The sequence below is a fragment of the Plecotus auritus genome (genome assembly GCF_963455305.1).
Source record: "Plecotus auritus genome assembly, chromosome: 10".
Lineage (NCBI taxonomy): Eukaryota > Metazoa > Chordata > Mammalia > Chiroptera > Vespertilionidae > Plecotus > Plecotus auritus.
The window spans coordinates 1424563-1433365 of record NC_137785.1 but is presented as its reverse complement, the minus strand read 5'-3'; the positions used below and the strand labels follow the sequence as shown (position 1 = coordinate 1433365).

The window sequence follows — 8803 nt, the reverse complement described above, 5'->3', positions numbered from 1 at the left end:
GGGGGCAGGTTGGGTGGAGTGACCCTCCTCATACATGAATTTTCATACACCAGGCCTCTAGGTTTTAATAAAATCCAAGTAGAAAATTACCCCAAAAATGCAAAAATAGACTCAAAGAACACCATTGGGTCTCAGGGGTATAATTGGTCTTGCTAGAGGCCAACTTTTCCTAAGGTGAACTGATTTGGGGCCCAAAGCATCAGGGGGCTTCTCACAGAGAAAGTAGATTCAGTTGCAGTGGGGCAGGGGCCTGGGGGTGGGGAGAGCAGGCTGGAGAGACCTCTGGATGGAGACAGCAGAGCCCTGGCCAACTCCTCTCAGGCGGACACAGAACCCCAATCCATCCCAGGGACCTGCCTTGGGCTCCTCTCTGACAACTCCTCGGCAGAAAACAGTGTGCCCAGCTTCAGGGGGAACATCCCGGGCAAAGACAGGAAACAATAAGGGAAGGTGGGCTGTGCAGGCAGAGCCCCATCTTAGGGAAGAAGGGAGGATAGTCTTTTTTTAAAATTTATTTTTTAAATATATTTTATTGATTTTCCACAGAGAGGAAGGGAAAGGGATAGAGTGTTAGAAACATCAATGAGAGAGAAACATCGATCAGCTACCTTCTGCACACCCCCTGCTGGGGATGTGCCCGCAACCAAGGTACATGCCCTTGACCAGAATCGAACCTGGGACCCTTCAGTCCGCAGGCCGACGCTCTATCCACTGAGCCAAACCAGTTAGGGCGGTCTTTTTTTTTCTTAAGAGAGAGTGAGAGGTGGACGAGAGAGAGAGAAACACAATGACTGGATGCCTCCCACACCAGACGAAATGGTGGGCTGGGATCAAACCTGCAAAATATAGCCCTAACCAGTTTGGCTGGGTGGATAGACCGTTGGCCTGCAGACTGAAAGGTCCCAGGTTTGATTCCAGTCAAGGGCATGTACCTTGGTTGTGGGCACATTCCCAGTAGGGGGTGTGCAGGAGGCAGCTGATAGATGTTTCTCTCTCATCAATGTTTCTAACTCTCTATCTCTCTCCCTTCCTCTCTGTAAAAAACCAATAAAATATATTTAAAAACAAAACAAAACAAAACAAAACCCCTGCAAAATACAACCACAAAGTCATGTGGTCTTTATTTCAAGGCCTTGGGTAGTAATGCAAAGAAAATTGGACAAAGAAGGATTTTCTGCCGTCAAGCTATCCTTTCTGAAGCACAGAAAGTTTGAGTTCCCCACAATATCTGTTAAGTCTACATGCTGACAGATCAAAATTGTGCTTTCAAATCAACCCAGGCAGTGAGTAGAACCAACAAAATTAAAGGTACAAAAGCAAAATCACATTTACAAAAACACCATATACCAGAGCAGAGGACAGCAATCAGTTTGCAGCAATTCATCACAGCAGAAGGTGAGAGTCACAATGTCCCTGAAAGAGGTAGCACTTCTTAGCTGAGGATGGGGGCTCTGGATGAACCCTGAGTCAGGTCCATTTCCTAGTCAGAGAGTAAGAAATAAGGATCCGGCCAAGAGCTCAGAGTATTCCTAATTCACTTAAGCACAAGTGAGAACACAGAATTCCTTTTCCCTGAGCACACAGGGGTGGTGACTGATGCACACTGTTCAGCTGAGCCAGGTGGTAGAAGAGGTCACTTCAGCCACAAATACTCGCAGTGACATCAATGACACGGAGTCCTCGGAAGTTAGCAAGTGCAATGCAGCTCCTTCAAGCCTCACTTGTACCTCAAATTTGTGAGGAATTTCCCACAGTGCATGTTCAGATAAGAGGGGTTTATATTCAGGTAAATGGATTTAAATCTCCTTCAGGGTTGTAGTGTGAGAAAGATAAAACATCCTCTGCACAGTTAAGGCTTTTCTCTAATGTGAACTCTCAGATGTCTAACAAGGTTAGGTTTGCTGCTAAAACATTTCCCACATTCACTGCACTCATGAGGCCTTTCTCCAGTGTGACTTCTGTGGTGGTCCATGAGCGAACGTCTTTGTCTAAAGGACTTTCCACAATCACTACACTCATATGGCTTATCTCCAGTGTGACTTCTGTGGTGGTCCATGAGTGATCGTCTTTGTCTAAAGGACTTTCCACAATCACTACACTCATACGGCTTTTCTCCAGTATGAACTCTGTGGTGTTTAATGAGGTGCCCCTTTAGTCTAAAGAACTTCCCACAATCACTGCATTGAAAAGATTTTTCACCAGTATGAATTCTCATGTGCTCAGAGAGGTGAAACCTTCTCCTGAAAAACTTCCCACAATCAGTACACGCATATGGCTTTTCTCCAGTGTGAACTGTCTTGTGGTTAAGGAGCGTACTATTGCTCCTAAAACATTTCCCACAATCAGTACACTCATAGGGTTTTTCTCCAGAGTGAACTCTCTTGTGGTTAAGGAGATTATTGTTTCTTCTAAAAGATTTCCCACAATCAGTACACTCATAGGGTTTTTCTCCAGTGTGAACTGTCTTGTGGTTAAGGAGGTTATTATTTCTCCTAAAAGATCTCCCACAATCAGTACACTCATAGGGTTTTTCTCCAGTGTGAACTTTCTTGTGGTTAAGGAGGTTATTATTTCTCCTAAAACATTTCCCACAATCAGTACACTCATAGGGTTTTTCTCCAGTGTGAACTCTGTGGTGTGAAAGGAGGTTGGACCTTTGTCCAAAGGACTTCCCACAATCAGTACACTGATAGGGCTTTTTTCCAGTGTGAATTATTCTATGTTGAATGAGGTGAAAGTTTTGTTTAAAAACTTTCCCACATATGTCACACTCATATTTCACTTCTCTAGAGCAGGCACCTTGATGCTGAACAAACCTGTGGTTGTGGCTGCCAAATATTGCACAGTTACAAGTCTGGTGAACACTTTTTCCAACAAGAAATTCCTGTGAAATCTCACTGCCACTGTGTGGCTCCTCAGTGTTGAGAGGAGCCTGGTGCTGGAGAAGGTCCGAGATGGCTGGGAATACTTTCCCAACCTCCCTACTGTTTGAAGGCACCCAAGGTAAGTATAAGGTGCAGCTGGTCACAAACGAGGCCCTGTCCATAGATTCTTTCCAGCATTTCTCTCCACCGGAATCCCTCTGTTGCGGGTGAGGGTTTGCACTGAAACAGAACTCTCTCACACATGCGTCGCTGAAGAAGCCTTTCTGCTCAAAGTCTCCAGCTTGTGACTCAGTCAGGTGCAGAATATCTTTGAACACTGAGAAACACCACTTACACAGATGAGTCCTCTGGGTTGCTGGAGCTGTCTTAGAAGCCCTGACCTGTGACTCTCCTTGTATAGATATGGTCTTCTCAGGACAGACCTCCTTATCATCCGTTCTATGCCAACAACCTGAAATCAGACAAATGGGAAGGAACTGAATGTTGACTGTTGTGACAGGCGATGTCCCATTGCTACAGCATTATGCATATTATACATGGGTTCTATGCAACTATCTGAAAATAAGAGATGTGCAGGAAGGATTAATAAGAGGCTGCTGTGAAGGTCTGCACCTCTGAAGGTCACAAACCAGGGAAGACCTCACCAGAAACATGACACACACATGGCAAGGACCACATGAAAGAGAAGATGCATCTCCTCTTCTGCTAAGAGTGCTCAGCAGGGCTGGTCTGCTGAAGACAGGGGTAAGCTGTGCAGAAGGTTGGTTATGTCTTATTCCAAGTGAAATTCAATAAATGAGTAGCAGGGGTTCGAGAACTACTTAACCATGTATGTGCACCTCATAACACATGTGCAGGTCCATGTAGGAGAATACTGCAGAGGGAGCAGTGCAGAGGGACAGGTGATGCAAAAAGGTGACAAAGGTGAAGGTAGCCATACGCCAGGAAGTCACAGATGAAATGCAAGTCAGCAACTTGTCAACTATGGGAAAGAGAAGGCAGAAATGGGGTGTAGCCATGGCACCTGTCCCTAAACCCTGTTGGAAATTAGCTGGTTCCTGCTACCATCTGACCACCACATGTCATACCTTCCCCCCAGTTGTCATTCAGCATGGCCAGATCTCCTCTTGAGACTATCTTCCATGTTCACCTGTGAGTAAACCAGGTTTTTCCCGGAATCTTCTACTCTATCTATGCATAAACCCTAAATATTCTAAGTATTAAGGAAATACAACAGAGGGGAGCATCCAATTCTGGCCCAGAGCAATTTGGCCCACAATAGTCCTCAGCTAAGGTGATATTACAGACAACAACTGAAGGTCTTACAAGAATAGTCCACGGTTCATGTCAGTGAAGAACATAACCAGGCACAGGCGGTCATAAAGCACCTTTCCCTACAGGAAGAGGGAAGAAGGGAATAAATGTGGGTATTGTCACCCTCCCAGGGAGAGGAAGGGGAGGATGGGACCCATTAAGCTGCCTGTAAGACTCCTGATTCCCAGACACTTTCTGCACTTTTTGAGGCAATGGGTGTTATGGATGTTCTTGGAGTCCATTGGTCAGAGCTCTGCACACAGCTCAGCACCAGCACCCACAGCACATTTGACAAGACAGGGGCAGAAATTAGCAGAACTCGGGTCTGGCTGTGGGAGAGAGAAAGCTATGTTTAGAGAATAAAGGAAGAGAGGCCATCACTTCAGAAGACTGGGACAATATGAAGATCTTACCTACAGATGAGACAAGTGCAAACACTTCCAGCATCATATCGAAGTACAGAAGTCTCTGAGCCTCATCAAGGAGCCCCCACTCCTCCTGAGAGAAGGCAATGGCCACATCCTCAAAGTCCATATCCTGTCGTAATGGGGACAGTTCAGTCCATGATCAGTTTCTCTCCTAGGCTTTAACTTTCATCATACTTCCCACTCTCCATATCCATCTGCTCCCTCCACTCCCCACATCACAGAAAATAGCAGGCATTGAACTTAATAGAGTCACTCTCTCCTTATATTCCTAGTGATACTGTGTCTTCCCACAGCAATAAAGCAGATGCCCAGATTGATGATACCTGACCTCAGGGCCTCACATTTATGGCCAACGCAATGGTTGTCACAAACATAGGGGACAGATACATGTTGGCCATAAAGAGAGATGTGAGCGATTTGACACTGGTCTTGTGGAGCAATATCCTTGTTGTCCCACAGATTCTCCCTCCAAGACCCCAAAAAACATGGCATCACTCGTCACCCTTTCGATTCCAATCCTAGGGTGCTGAGGCCAACACTTTGCACTACCTGTTCCACATAATTGTTTGTATCACACTTCTCTCATACAGCTTCATTCCCAGAGTCACAACTCCAAAGACAACACATATACGCCATGAAGAGGAGGGGATGATTTCTATTCACCTTCTTTTCAACATTCTAACTCACCTCCTCTGTAATGTATTTCTCTCTTACCCTTCCCCCTTCCCCAAGCCAGTAGAGATTTTCAAGCCCAGGTGACACTGATGTATGCTATCCCATTCCCATTGATCACTGTATCAGCCCAACAACAACAGGCAGGTGTGCACCTACATGACACCTAAATTCTGGATTTGGCATGTAGGGTCAGAACACCCATGTTTTCAGGAATTACCCTAAAATTCCCCATGTTGTATCATCCAGTTATCACCAAAAATGGACTCAGCCTTCATTCCCTCTATGTTAACAGCAGGGATCTGTGGCCATGAATTCACACTCCCTCTCCAAGAGCACATCACTCCTTCTCCCACACCTCTCTCACACCTGCACTCCCCTAGCCCAGCTCCCATAGGCATCTCCTTGGTCTTAGTCATTACTCAGCATGTGTGTTCCAGAGAATGCATGGCAAGTTCAAACAGTATCACGTACTAACCTGACTCTGATTGCCCACACCCAAGACACAGCCCTCAGTTCTGCTATGAAGGGCTCCCTCCCAAACTTCTTTTTTCCTTCAACCTCCCCTATTGAGAACCACATCAGATCTCAGTTATCCAGAGCCCACCTCTACTGCTGCTGCACTTGATGTCCCTTCTCCACTCACAGCCCTCAGTACTCAAGTCCCACTGCCTATGGCCCTCTACCCCATGCACAGTGAGTCTCACAGATGCCCACTCAGGCCCATAAGCAAATCAACCAAACTGGATTCAACACACCAGGTCACACAAAGGGTCACAAGAAATCCTGGTGAGTATTTAAGACAGCGGTTCTCAACCTGTGGGTCGCAACCCCGTTGGGGTCGAACGACCCTTTCACAGGGTTCGCCTAAGACATCCTGCATATCAGATATTTACATTACGATTCATAACTGTAGCAAAATTACAGTTATGAAGTAGCAACAAAAATAATTTTATGGTTGGGGGTCACCACAACATAAGGAACTGTATTAAAGGGTCACGGCATTAGGAAGGTTGAAAACCACTGGTTTAAGAAGTAAATACCCACCATCCACAGTCCCACCATTTTTGTATTACTCTTCTACCTCCAATTAATAATAATAGTAAAAAAAAAGGTGGTCTACAACTCCTCCCTGGTCCATACTCTTTACTATTTTTTTAAGTAGTCTTCATCTTGAACTACTCCTCAGAGTTCCAGATGGTTATGAACTGGTCTCTGAAATATCTCATACCCTAATAGGAAAAATAAAAGATTTTATATTCCTCATGAACATGACTGTTCCCACTATGAATTTCTCCATGTCAGTTGATGGTGCTTTCATACCTTCAGGTGTGAAATCCAAACCTTTACATGATCTCTGATTCTTACCCCTCTCTCCAATCCTCAAAATTAGAAAATCCAGGTGGCCACACCTAAAACCCTGATCCATGATGCAACTGCTTCTTCAACATCCACAACCACCACTGTGCTCCAGGTACCATCACACTCACCAAGACCATCACAGCAGCTTCCATCCTAGTCTTCCTACCACCGTCCTCACCCCCATATTGTGCATCATGCTGCAGTCACAGGGAGTCTAATGAGACCTGGGACACATCACCTGCTCTACTGCTCCAATGACCCCAGTGATCCCATCCCCAGCAGAACAGACACCCAAGTTGTCACAAAGCTCCTCTGGACTTCATCCTGTCCAACTGTTTCAAGTTCCTATTTTTTAAACAATGGACACCTGCTCGTTCCTCAATCAGCTTAGTCTTCACTTCAAGCCTTTGCACATTCTGGAACCCATGCATGTTAGGGCCTATCACCCACAATTCCACTGGGTGCCAAAATCAGGTACCACTCATCTGACCCTTGACCTGGACTTAGGATTCTGGGCTTGGTGTCCCTTCAAGGTCCCCAGGTCCAAGGTCCCCGAGAAGAGCGGCTGGACAGCCCCAGGACCCCACGATCTCAGAGGCCACGATAGTGTGAGGCCCTGACATCAGCCCCACAGCCCAGCCCCTCAGCGGCTCTGCACCTGCAGGAACCTGTGGGGACGGAAGGCCTGTGGAGGGCCTGGCACCCACCGCCAGGACCCAGGGGCTCCGGCTGCTCAGGGCCCTGGCCCAGCCCCGGGGGCCGGTGACGCCCGCACCCCTCGGGGCTCAGGGTCCCTCTGTGGTTCCCACCGCCCACAGCCCCGTCCCCTGAGGAGGAAGGGACGCTCCTCCCGGAACCGCCTCTCCTCCTCGCTGTCGCCTTTAGACACAAACAGGCCTGGGCTCCCCACCTCCCGGCTCAGCCCCCCACGGCCTTCCCCGGGGCATCGCAGCCCGTCGCCCTCCTCCCCTCACCCCCTGCGTCCCCCACGGGCACTCACTGCTCTGGGCGCTGCGACCTGGGCTGCGGGGCCTGAGCGGCGCCGGCCCCGAGGCTGGAGGGCCGATGGGGTGACGCCGAGTGAACTCTGTCAGCGGAGAGGAGGCGGGAGGCACGGGGACCCCAGTCCCGCCGGTTGGGGGTCACCCGGCCTCAGACTCACCCTGCCCAGCGGGACGCTGCCTCCCGCTCCTCCTCCTTCTGGCGATCGGCGCGCTGAAGCCCGTGAGCCGGTGAACAGCTTGAGGAAGTAAAAATGTCCGCTAGGAAGAAGACTCCGGAAGTCCCGCCCTAACCGGATGCACTGGCTCCCAATGCTCTTCGTAGCCGCATTGCTTTCTGGGAAATGTAGTTTTCCCAACCGCCCAGGAGAGGGCTCGCTTTCCAGCCCAGGAACCTGAGGAACCAGGTGGTGTGGCGCTGCCAGTGGGGCTGGGGAAGGAGGAGGTGGGACCAGAGGCCTGGTTTCCGGGGACAGACTGACGGACCTCCCAGGGGAGGGGTGGGAGAAGAATTCCTGATTTGAGCTCTCTAGGTGAGAATTCACAAAATAAGATGAGTGTGTTGTTACCTAAAAGGAACGATCACATTTCTGTAATCAGGCTGATGGGAACAAAATACTTTTTAGAAATGTGGATAGACAATAATAGAATTAAGTGGTTAATTTTCACTTATAAGCATATAGGAACTGGGTGTTGAACAAAAGCTCGCCCAAATAGCCATTTATTTCCAGGAGCCACATCCGTGGAGCCACTGTGGAACGGAGAGGCCTAGACTCAGCCCTCAAACCCGGTGCAGACCCTCAGCCCCACCCCTTCCTTGTTCAGGAACCGGCCCAGCCAAACCCCAAACCTGTCAGCAGGTGCACTCCTCCCACCAGGCGAGGCTGTGCCCTCAGACACGCTCGCACCAAATGTAAACAGATGGGGGCAGTTTTAGGTTTCTGTTGTGTTCTTCTCTGATCTTCCGCTGCTGGGTTGGTGCTGCTGCCAATACAGTGACCTGCTGATGGCAGAGTTGCCCGCTTAGCACAGCAGCTTGAGTGGGCACCACTTAAAGCCCTCCAGACAGACACGGCCTGCCCGGCCAGTGCTGATGCCCAGGTTGTGGGCTCCATCCCCAGGGGTGGCCTGTGGGAGGCAG

At 48.7% G+C, this 8803-nt stretch overlaps 1 long non-coding RNA gene across 1 annotated transcript; it reads right to left on the bottom strand.

Annotated features, from left to right (window-relative positions):
* Nucleotides 1-1090: 1090 nt before the first annotated feature.
* LOC308235774 lies at nt 1091-7953 on the bottom strand. Its single transcript, XR_013959213.1, has 3 exons — nt 7662-7953; nt 4613-4736; nt 1091-3336 (listed from the first exon to the last, which is right to left on the bottom strand). It is a non-coding gene; the product is annotated as an uncharacterized lncRNA (long non-coding RNA).
* Nucleotides 7954-8803: the final 850 nt, after the last annotated feature.